A 12,881-nucleotide genomic window follows, 5' to 3' on the forward strand; every position below is an offset into this window, starting at 1 on the left:
CTACCCTAATTTTACCGTGTCGTGTGGATTTGAACGATACTTGTGAAATGTGTCGAACCTGTAGTTGCGTGGTAAAGCAACCATTAAACCATTTAATTTATTTATTTTATATTTAAAGCACTAACTTTGTGGTTATTCATTATAATAAAATAAATCAAACCACTAATTTTTATTTATTTATATTTTTTCACCTACCGGTTTCAAAGCAAACAAGCTTCTTCGTCAAGGTTTACGTAACTAATTATTAGTTAGTAAAGTAACATTAGTAACGTAAACCTTGACGAAGAACTTGGTTGCTTTGAAACCGGTCGGTAAAAAAATATAAATAAATAAAAATTTGTGGTTAAAAACAAAGTAGTTTGATTTATTTCATTTAACTTATGTTTATATTCTCATCTCTGCATTCATCATTTTCGTGTAGCAGTCATTTTCGTTTGATTAATAGTTATATCAGAGATTGCGTGTCTTCCTTAATTGCTACAACGAGTTCATATCGCTGTATTTTTACCTTAGGAATAATAATACAGTTCAGTGTGTGAAATACATCCAGAACCCTGGAGTGTTTTTGGCTCGATGGTTACTCTCCAGTAAAAATCACAATAGGTATATCATTTAAGGTACAACTTGTCGTTCATCAAAACTTTAATACAAAGACAACTAAATTTGTTGCAAAAGAGAGGGAAAACATTTTTGAGAATAGAATATGGCGGTCTAGGCATTTACAGGGCTTATGACTTGTCATTGGCTAGTTTAAGTGGCCACTTTACATCCTGTGTAACATTCACCATTCTACCTATGTTTTAACATTCCATTTCCTTAACTCTTCCATCTGTTGAATTTTGTGAAGTAAAAGAGCTGAAACTTTTATCGTGTGGGTGAGATTTATCCGGCTAAACCAATTCACCTACTAAACCAGCCAATGCAAGGTCATAAGCCCTGTAAATGCCTAGACTTCCGTATTCCATTCTTAAAAATGTTTTCCCTCTCTGTTGCAACAAATTTAGATAAAACTAATTCCCTCTGGAGGAAATCCAGCCGGTCTGCAAACATTCGGACATACTCAAAACATTGTTCAAGGATAACTAAATCACAAATACACATTACGGTACATAGTTAGATAGGAAGAGTCTTAAACTGGTAAACCCATCATAGAAAAGGTCCACCTCTCTCGGTAGGCTTTTCAACAGATGATTAGTAATCCCCCTACAGGCATCATCAATGGGAAGTTGGTCCTGCATTCAGGAAGAACAAATGGTCTGTGTTGCCTAGCTCTTGGGTAGTCAGTCGTTCGGTGCATGTAATATTGCGCGCTCCAAAATGTTGGGATTATAAATGAACTTTTTCAGAATTTTAAAGGGAATGCAATAATAAAGCCTCAATCAATATTTGTTATAATAAAGCCTCAATCAATATTTGGTTTGATTAATCGTTAAGTGTTTCGTACCTATAGAATAGTTATCAATTATAACAATACTAATAACGATCAACTCGTGATTCAACTTGTAGGCCGAGTAGCGTTAATTTTTCCTTTTTTTTAAATGTATATTTCGCACATGCAATAAAATAGATACGTTACTTTAAAAACTTTACGGAAAAAGTTATTGAAAAAAAACTCATACGAGTATGCTAAAAAATTGTCACATTTCTAGCTTAACGATTTACCCGCGTGATGGATGTTTGACAAACTTACATGTATATACTCTAAGCTTACACCAACACTTATTTAAACGCCACTGTTCTGTGTCATATTTTTTTAATGACAATCGTGGTGTTTTATAAAAAATGTTATTTTATTTTCAAAGACAAATCTAAGTAAATTTTTATTTATTTTATTTTTCTCAAGTTCACGGTACAAGTACCTTTTACATATTATTGTATTTCGCATATCAAAAGATACACAAGAAAAAAAACTAACGATTAGAGAATATAAAAAATAAACTTAAATTTACAAAATAAAGGTAACTTTCAAGAAAAAGAAAGTGAAAAAAGAACAAAAAATATATAAATATGTAATATGGTTGCACTAAAGAATCAGTAATATAATAGTAATAATAGAAAATACGCTGTATAATAAATGGTGGTAACATAAAACATTTTGTACTTACTAAGAACTTGGTTAAAATATTGATTATTTTATATTGTAGCGCTGATATGTTTCTTAGTAATTGTTTATATGGTTGAAATTGCAACTGAAATACGTCTCCTAAATCCGAGTGTTTATAATAGTTGAAATAAAAAATTATGTATGACACATTGGCATTACTTTAAAATATAAAAAGAAAAACAATAAAACTGTATGAAAAATACATGGTTAGATAACGTGTTCATTTAGCTTTGTTTGCTCTCCTGGAAACTCTGTTTTTTTTAGTTATCACTCTGTTTTATCGGATGTACTATTTGTGATTAATATCTCCATGTTTGTTTTAGTTATTTACCGTTCAATTTTAATTCCGTTGATATTTGCTTTGAAGATGCGTCAGTTATTCAAAAATCAGTACACGTAAACGGAGTTTTAGTCCCAACACTTATGTATGGAAGTGAAACATGGAACTGGCAGAGGAAGGATGAAAGCCGAGTGAACGCGGTTGAAATGCGATTTCTTAGACGAATGTGTGGGAAATCAATGTATGACAGGGTTACGAATGATGAAATCAGGCGAGAGTGTAAATCTGAGACAAGTATAATTGATAAGATTAAGAAAGGGTCTCTGAGATGGTTTGGTCACGTAGAACGAATGGACGACGAGAGAATGGTAAAACAAGTATATATGGCAAACATGAACGGCAACGTTAGACGAGGACGACCAAGGAAGACGTGGCATGATCAGATAAACCAAAATCTTAAGTCTGGTCATGTCAAAAGCAGACAGAACCGAAGGGCATGTATGTCAAGATGTATGAATGTGGAAGAGGCTAGGATTGTATGCCAGGATAGACGTGTGTGGCGGTCCATTCTCTCTGCCTACCCCTACGGGGAAATGGCGTGATGGTAGTAGTAGTAGTACACGTAAAAAAAACATGCAATAGTGTAGGTAAGCCAGTTATATCTATCATCATTCCCCTTTCCGTACCCAGTGCATTAGTAGACTAAATTTCGATCTTCTGTTACATGAAGGTAAGGTGATCAGTCCTTCACTTCTGATGCCACAGTCCAGGAACAATGCAATATCGCAGTTAAAACAACCTTTTAAAACCAGTTTTTCACGTCCACCCTGTCAGAAATCGAACCCAGGACCTCAAAATGGTAGGCGAACCCGCCAATCACTACACAACGAGGTGGACGTATCTCCACTCGATTTCCTCATTCACGACATTTATCTGACATCAGGTATCGAGGTAAAAACACTCTTACAGGGTTCTGGTTCTATTTCACTCGCGGATTGTATTCTTCGTCCGCCTGGACGCCGAGAGAATAAATATAAGTGGTACTTAAAGTTGATTATGTGTGTTTCCGAAAGGTAAATAATGCTTAAACAAAATACGTTTATTTTTAATACACGTCTGCCAATGTCTTCTCATTATTCTTAAGTTACCATGAATACCATTACTTGAACCTTTGAATCAAGTATTAATAAAAGGATATACACATTTGTATGTTGAACGGTGCTAGAATTTCTCAATTATTTGTGACCTTTTTTCTCTTTTCCACTCAACTAATAACAGCTTTTGGCTATACATTATTACTACGGAATATCTCATTAGAAGTCTTCAGGCGTGCGGTCATAAATGAGATTATCTATCTTCAGGTTTATTAATTTTGTAAATTTGAATTTGCCGTACGAAAATTGGTATAGGTACTTGTATACTTTTTTAGTTACCTTCGTTACAAGCTACTATAATTTCATACAAATATTTCAATTTTCCGTTGGATAATTTGAGTTAACAAAATCGATAAATCGGTTTATAGCCATTTGTGATCGCACGTCTACGTCTGCTATTATTGTTTTGTAATTTTTTTTTGTATATTAAATTTACTAACATTTATCGTTGAACGCGTCAATTATTTTCCCGATTCAAATCGTTTTTATTTAACAATAACCAATAATACGTTAATCGATGTTACTATAAATCCTTATCCGCACCCGGTGGTGCATATGGCACTGCATTGTTAGATCTTACGCAGCGTTTTTCGATCATCTATTGCACGAAGGCAAGGTTTTCTTAAAGATTAAAGTCTTACGCTTCAGGTTCAAGGACGATTACATACTTCATGGGAAAACCTCATTTCAAAGAATGTTTTATGTCAACCCTACCGGGAATCGAACCCGGGACCTTAAGCGCGTTAGGCGAACGCGCCAACCTCTACACTTCGAGGCGGACGTTTCTCCACTCGATTTCCTTTCTCAGGATTTTTACCTGAGAGCAGCCTTTGAGTCAAAAAGACTCGCCTAGGATTCTGGTTTTGTTTCACACACAACTATATTCTTTATCCGCCCGGACACAGACTATTTAACATAACTCTATAAAAATCGTGTGAATTATTGATGTGTAACGTCTCTTTAATTATTATATTTTACTTATTTATATTATATTTCAATTTTGGTGCCATTTTCCACTAAATTACCGACGTGCTACAGATAACTACCATAGAAAATAGATTTTAAGTTGTAATAGAACAGGATATGAACCTCGATACTCTGATCCGCTAGTCCAACACTACCGCGGAACCTAATCTATATATATATTTTTTTTAAATACTGGCGGTCTTGTGATTTACCCAAATATATCCATTTTGTGGTGCATTTTCAACGTGTTGTAAGTAACTCACTATTAATAAGTTGGAATCAAGTTGGGCCGGAGTGAGGTTCGAATATTAGACCCCTGATCCGTGAGTCCGTGTCACCAGCCACGGAACCACAACCTGATTTTTTTATTATTAAGGAACTGCACAAATCCACCCCCCCCTCGTCTACTGTGATTAACTACCATTCGTACGAGGTCCTGGGTTCGATTCCCAACAAGCCACCATAAAATAATATTTTATATATAATTTAATCACTGTTGAAGTTGAATAATATCCTTTTTATTCAAGCGTATCAGCCATCATTTGTTATATACATGTAGGCAAGATGATTGGATTGGATGATCTTACACTTTTGGCGCCAATTGTTAACGAAAAGGCGGACTGTAAATGAAAAACGAATTTCATTCAGTTTTGTGATAGGGAAATATTTGAAGAAAGGATAGGAACATGGAATGGATACCTACCTTTAATATGATCTGAATGTTCTTCAATTTCGCGCACCGGATGACAAAATGCACTATAAAATGTAACAATGTCCACGGCGCGCGACGATCCCAACCACTTTATCAGATTTTATGTGAAGTCAAAAATGTGGTTCTGTTTTTGTTTTTAATCCGAATCTTCTAATTTTGAATTTCTTCCATCTTGATGTTAGGTAGGTACCATAAGGATGGGTCAAGGGAAGAATGGGAAATAAAGATAATCGGCCAGAAATAGTATCGATAAATGCTTTTATTTACGTAACACCATTCAATGGTATATAAATATTGCAGTCGGCATATTGGTATTTATACATCGGCAAAAATAAGAGATACGTTTTTTTAAACATTCTTTTCTCTTTGTCCCTCACACCATTTCAAATTTCGGTCGGCGATACGTACCCAGTATCCAAATTTTATTTACCACGTTAGCGATGTTGGTTTCACTGGAATTTCAACTATGAAGATCCTTAATTTAATAATGGTCGTTTTTTGTGCTGCTAAAAAGAAGGCAGACCGAGCGTAAATATTTTTCTTTTCATAATATCGTGTTTCACTCGGAGCGTGAAGGATAGGACGGACATGTTGTGGTCTAATTGTAGGAAGTAGGAATTCCTCTCATTTTATTTGATTAGACTTAGTATCGATCTTCTCGCTCAAAAGCTCGAGATCGAATTGGGTATTTATGTTAGTTTCCAGGCTGTCTGTATGTCTATACCACTTTGTAAGCTTCGATTTCCGTAAACAACGTCAATCATATTTATTAGATTAAATTTTTGATGAAATATACGCCAAACACTTTTTAAAACACGTGCTACCGTTTTATTTATAAATATAAGTATTTTTTTTACACGGCTTACCGCTTTTTATTGTACTCATAAATACAAAATTAAATTTACCTACTACATTGGTACACGTGATGTAAAACAAGCAAATTACATATTTTTTATTGACCAAATACAATTGCAGGACAAAATTAAAGTAAAGATTAGATACAAAATACTATTGTATATTAAAAGAAAACCAAATGTAATTAACGTAAATTTAAACTAAAAAGTAAGATTCTAGACATTTTTTGATTTGTAAATTACTCATATTAAAAAATATGAACAATATTCCTAACCTAACCCTATTAAAAACGTCATTGTAATTGACGTTGGTTCGCCAGTTTTCTTCCAGAAACAACATTTGTTCCCTTCTACGTCTTTGTGGTGCATAAAACCTTATTGATTGAACAATTTCTAGGCAATCCAATATAAATAATAATTATGATTGACATATTCCGATACTTACCTTATTTTTATTCTTACTTTCGGACACGGTAAAGTTAACTATCAAGTATTCGTCTAATTTGATAATGACATGTATTATGCTTCTTTTTTTTAGATTACAACAGCTATTACAAAGAAATACAGGATTACAAATAAACCATAATTATATGGCCAATTATAGTTAACTACATGATCTTGAATACACTGTAAAAAAAGACTTGTGTGGGGTTACTCCGTAACACCCCACTTAAAAAAGAAATATAATTATACTAATATATAAAAACTAAAAAGAAAGTTTTTCGTTAACGTTTTTCTCTTATAACCTTAGTATAATTGAGCCTGTAATGTGAATTTAGTGGCTCTTGGCATTTTGTACGATGCATAAAGTTCAACGCTTCTACGAATGTGGAGATGGAATGAATCAACAGCTCGGTCAAGATCCATTTCCCTGAAGTCATCATGCCAATCAATATCAGTAAAAAATTCATTTATCGAGGTTTAATCGTTTTAACATATTTTATACTCTTCTGCTCTTTAATTCTCTCCAGCGTGTATCAACATATTTCATACGTGTGACTACTAAGCTTCTAATTTCAACACGGTTTCTTCGTATATTATCTTCCGCATTAAGATGCTTTTATTATTTTTCAAGTTTAGTGACTTAATGGGGTGTGTGGGTTTAAGTTATTGCTTCGCTTTGTCTATAAACAATCGGTCGATACAAATATCCGAATTAGCCCGAACTGTCGCTTTCATTCGCTCTGCTGTAGTTTCCCAAACCAGCGCCGTATAAAGGCTGATCAGGTGGGATGTTCAGCGACGGAGGCAGGCAGCGGTAGGAACACGGAATGGTGGAGACGCCAACTCCGGAGGACCGGTCTGTCAGTCGGCCTGCGCACCGCGCTCTGCGCACACCTGAAACACCTTTACCGGCATTGCGCGCTCACCGGCGACAATCGGCGGGACGATCTGTTCTACTGCTACGTGTGCACGGACAATGGGAATACAGAAGTCTAGTGAGTCCCTAGCCAGGGCTGCCGCGGGACCGCCATCGCGCCACGAGGGCGCGAGTGATCAGTTGCCCTGTAGGCTTTAGTGAAGCGTGCGTTCGAATGAAACCATCCCCAGTGACAATGTCGAATGAAAAATCATCGAAATAATCAACGTATATCTTAATTCGCCTACCGCTTATGAAAGTCTAAAAGTTAAAACAATTCAAACACCATCGTTATTTAAAAACTGTAATTTTGTCTCAGGTTATTTCGCTTCCCCGCCTAGTTCCATTGACATTTGTTTAAAGATGTTGCGCCAGACGAGTTGGTTTTCGCTCTGCAGCGGGGCTCTTCAACTATTGCGTCACGAGTTCTCCTTACATCGGCCACTCATTTCAGAGTTACACCCACATAATACTGTCGTCCTTACCACCTTAATAAAAATAAGTCATTTTAAAGTCTCACCCTTAAAAACCCTAGCCAGTATTACTTTGGAGTAACAATCAGGCAGTAAAGTTGTTTGTCGATGTTGTTCACTTAAATTTTCCCTACGAAAATTCTAATATTTGTCGGTAACATTATTGTTTATGTAACGTGTAAAAACAATGAAAAATCGTGTACAAATGTTACATGTTTTAGAAGGGAAATTCCATTTTTATAGATAAACGTTAGCAATCTCTTATTATCCCATCGAGGGTCGAATTCTCTACCCTCTAGAATTCTGTATTCCTATAAATTTATTTTCGAACTTTTGATGCCCGTTTACAATAGTTTACAATATAGGTACCTACCTTTTTATCTTTAAGCAGTAGAATATACTTTATTGTTACCCGAATTATTTATGTCTTAGGAATATAAAATTACCCTCAAATGTAGCATTTTGTTTGCCTTGGTTTTCAACGTAAAATAACCAGTTGTACAGCAAAAGATTTACCATTTATAAAACGTTTTTGTTCGCATTATTGGTTGATTAGCAGATACGTTAATTCCAATATTGACTTAAGGCAGTACAATTATTAGCACCTTACCTTATGTAAATATCTAACGCTGTGTAAACATTCGGCCAGGTTTCTTTAATGTTGTTTTTCACTAACAACTGACGAAGGAGTGGTAAAATTACAACGTTAAATCATACAAAGGTGTATTTTGAGTACGCCCAAACCTTTATAGACAAGTACTGAATTTCTCCTTCATTAGATTTTATCAAGATATATCGCTATTTTAAAAGAAATCATCATCCCCTTTCCGCACCCAGTAGTGCATAGGGCACTTCATTGGTAAACCGAATGCAAACGTAGTCTGTTATATGAATGAGAGGTGATCGGTCTTACGCTTCAAGTGCCAGTCTAGGACCAATGAAATGAACGTTTTAAATAGGCAGGAAGAAAATAGAGTAGATTTTAAATAAATCAAATGAAATGTTGCCGTTCAAAAAAACATTTAAATCAATATTTCTCGTCCACCCTGCCAGGAATCAAACCCAGGACCTCAAGAATGGTAGGTGAACGCGTCAACCATTACAAAACGAGGCGGACTTATGACCATTTGATTTCCTTATTAGGATTTTTACCTGAGCATTTTAAAGAGTCATTTAATCGAAAAGACATGCCCAGGGTTCTAGTTCTATTTTACACACAGACATGTATTCTTCATTCGCCTGAACACAGAAACGGATATAAATTGAAAAAATAAGGTACTTTTATGACTTGATGATCGATTTAATGAATTATTTTACGTTGCGCAACGTAACATAGGTTAAATTTATGAGTGTCAATATTTACGCCAGCTAACAATATATCGATAGCCGAGATCAGATGTGTTTCTATCGAGATATCTATTAAGACATTAAATAGTTTTTGTAATAATAAGTTATTACATTGCGATGATGTCTTTACAGTTTCTAACGCATTGTTAATGGTCGTAAAATCGGCGTTTTCTCGAGTCACAAAAACATGAAATGCTTTCAGTACCTACCTCTTACAATACGTCTACAACGTTACAATGGCTAAAATTAAAGTAAATCACGATACCGGACACGCTGGCTCTCCGCCGCCAAGTCAAGCGAGGCCTTTATTTCAACATTTCGTAGCTCGCCCGATGGCTCGATGGCCCGATGCCCCGATCGCTTGTCGTCGGAATTGATATAAAAATAATTCAATAAACTCGGACCCGCTGAAAACTCATTTTTATTACACCAGTTTACCAAACACATAGAAGCGTTATGAAATACTTATAAATTCGTATGCTAATTTTAATCACTCTTTTAATATTTTTCGGTACGCAAGTGAGAGTTATTCAAATGGATTTAATATAACGAGCCGATTAAATTATGTTTTTAAAATATTTTACATACCTGTCAAATTTATGTTTAGTTGACCACTCGAGGCCAATTATTATTCTACTGCTGATGAGCTCGAAGTTCGAAGCTTTTATTTTTTTTTATGTTTTTACAATTAAGTGGGTTTTAGGTATAAAATATTATTTGCCCAGGTGTCTCTCGATGCTTCGTGTTGTCTGTGTTGAAAAAAGAAAGTAATCGTCGATGATTTGAGGCCCAGAGAACACCGGGCCGATGTCTTCGGTAACATTTCAGCCGTAAAGAAAAATCACCGAAGTTAATTTATTTTGGACTCCACAGTCCATTTGGCATCGAGACCGCATAAAAATACAAGTGTGATTCAAATAAAACATAACTAAATCAAATATTTAAAAAAAAAACATAACTAAAATCAAACATTAAAAAAAAAAGTCCCGATCTCGTCTCGAGTTTGCAATACGACACAATCAAATATTATAATCCCTTTTATGTGGAAAATCCTATTGACGCTTTGTCGATTACAATTTGGAATTGCGCCCCTGAGCCATAATCATGAATAATTCAACAATTTATTGTTTTATTGGTTTGGCTGACACAAAATTATGTTTGTGTTTGCAAGATATTTTGTTAGTAACGGGCTACCGAAGAAACTATACACACAATACAATTTACGTTTATAACGTCTGACAAACATGGTTTGTTTTAAGAAACTACCATAATTATCTTAAAATTTATAAAAATATGTGGCCTTTTTTCTGTAATCAAAGTATAAATCTCGTTACTGTAAAGGATTCAATAGATACGTGTTCGATATTTAATGTGATATTTTAACGTATATTTATTCTTATTCGTGTAAGTTAGAGCTCCACCTTCAATTACCCGGATTATCACATACGTCGCATGATACGACTAACGTGTCGTCGCTGATTAGTGTTGTCATGAAATAGAATCACAAGGTTTCTCTGATCATCATATTGTAATATCTACGCGTGTAAATACATAACTCGATTTATGTTTTCTTCAACAAAAGCTTAGTCAATACTATAAAACTATTATACGTATTCTGTTGTGTAATAAACGTATGCTAATGTGACATAAAATATGTGCTCGGTTAGAAAGAAATATTGTGACCTACGGTATCTCATGGGATTACCACTCTTTATGATATTATGTAAGCCCACTTAACATGCGTTTAGACTTTGGAGCGTAATTTACAGGTTACCTATTCAAATATGTACGTAAGTACCTATGCTTATCTCGATTTTATTGTTGTATCTCATTTATTTATCCAATTTCATTACGTTGACTTCGAATCTTACCAATGACTTTAACTCTTAAATAGATTAACAAATCACAGCGGGGATTTTAGACAAACACAAAATATTGTCTTAAATACTCGTAGATGTTTTTGTTTGTATTTATGTTACTTGTATTACGAACTAAACATGTTTAAACATTTATGTGTCTATCAAATGTAATTTTTTGCGTGTAATTTTTTTATTTAAATATTAATAACAGCGATAGATTCAAGCATCATTTTAATATTAAAATAAGTTAGTGTGATAAACGGAATCCGAATCGGGGTTCTTTGCTCTACCACAACCTGATTTGGAATGGTTATTGATGACTAATCATCGGAACGCTAATGCTTATTTACTATTGTATGTTGCATTTAGTTTTTTTATAGGCTTTATACAGAAACACCTATTTTATTTGGTGTAATGTTTTCTAAATGTTACAAATATTATTTATAAATTTGAACAATATTATTGAGTTTGTCGAGTCTATCATACTTAACCGACCAATATATTAGCAAGTACGGTTACGGCTGTTACCTACATAATTTTGTATCCACGATAATATTATACCCTCGAGTTGCTTGCACCGTTATATATTTGCCGATCGAATCTCACGGGAGGCTTTCGGCCAGTCGTTTAATGGCAGGCGGACTGCGAGTGGCCTGCGAGCTATGACCCCAGCACGGAAACAAAGATGTTGAATGTTTTAACAATGTAATTTTTAAAAGAGAAACTGATGTTTAGCTAACCCAAAAATATTTTATTGTTGTTTATATGTCATTAGGGTTCTTCTAAACAATTTTCGTTTTCGAAATCTCAACTGAAATATTGTACCCGTGTTACGGCCTCAGTTTTTCCCGTGTATGGGGCGGGGGTGCGTTCGCAGAACTATTTCCCGTTGAAAGCCCCGCCCAACCCATGCATTTTAAAGATCTTGTGGCCTATTTTCAGATCCGCGCATTGCAAAACTTTTTTTTTTTTTTTAATTTTTGTTTACTAAGGATTCGCGTTTTTTAAAATTATTTTTATTTAGTGCTTTCAATCCTCCCTATCGCCGTCAGAGCAACCTTAGTATATACGAGTACAGTCAATTTGTCTGTCACCCTCAATCTAATTTTCCCAATTCTGACAGTGGTAGGGTATGTTAGTTCATTAGATTGTTAGTAAACTGAAAGAAACAAGTCCGATCGGAAGAACCAGAACCTCGAAACATCAGTCACCAGTTAGTTTCTGAACTGGCAAAACTGAAGGGAACAAAGATCAACTGCCACTTATCATATGCTTCACATACTTTATTTTAACAAACGTTGTGGATTGCAAATGTAAAATAAGAACGCTGAATTAAATAGCAAACTAATTAGCTAAAAATGATAATAATTAATGGCAACGAAAACATGCTCTAGGAGCGTGTAAAACTACTACTGTTTTAAAATGTAGTTTGTGGTTTTCGAATGAAAACACCTTAATTTCTTTATTCTGACGTTTCGACCTCCATTGCAGCGGCAGTTTTCTCAAAAATTACTACAATTGTGCAACTACAATCATAAAATAGACTCTGCGAAAATCTTTTTTTTTGTTGCTTAAACTGCATTTATGTTTTTTAGAGGAGTTCTATTGTACAATTAAAGTTTGATTTGTTAATGTTATATACCTGAAAACATTTTTGAAATACAAAATCTGGTAGAACTAATCTTTTGTTTACGAATATAATAATTCTCAATATTCGATGCTGGGGGTGGGGGTACAGAGTTACAGATTAATCATTGTCGTTGTTACTGTAA

The 12,881-nt window shown here is 34.6% G+C and overlaps 1 protein-coding gene across 10 annotated transcripts in view; it reads left to right on the plus strand.

The window, feature by feature from the left end:
- Positions 1-12,881, plus strand: part of DIP2 (disco-interacting protein 2) — a 146,691-nt gene that overhangs the window by 54,074 nt on the left and 79,736 nt on the right. For 5 of the 10 annotated variants that reach the window (XM_088234798.1, XM_088234801.1, XM_088234802.1 and 2 more), the window contains exon 1: positions 7,378-7,658. The exons of the other annotated variants lie outside the window; for them this stretch is intronic. The gene's annotated coding sequence lies outside the window, so the exon portion shown is untranslated. Of the gene's footprint in view, positions 1-7,377; positions 7,659-12,881 lie in introns of those variants that run through there. 10 annotated transcript variants of the gene reach the window in all.

Source organism: Micrasema longulum, unplaced genomic scaffold, assembly GCF_059751315.1.
Source record: "Micrasema longulum isolate JH-2025_06_02 unplaced genomic scaffold, ASM5975131v1 h1tg001290l, whole genome shotgun sequence".
In the NCBI taxonomy this organism is placed as follows: Eukaryota; Metazoa; Arthropoda; class Insecta; order Trichoptera; family Brachycentridae; genus Micrasema; species Micrasema longulum.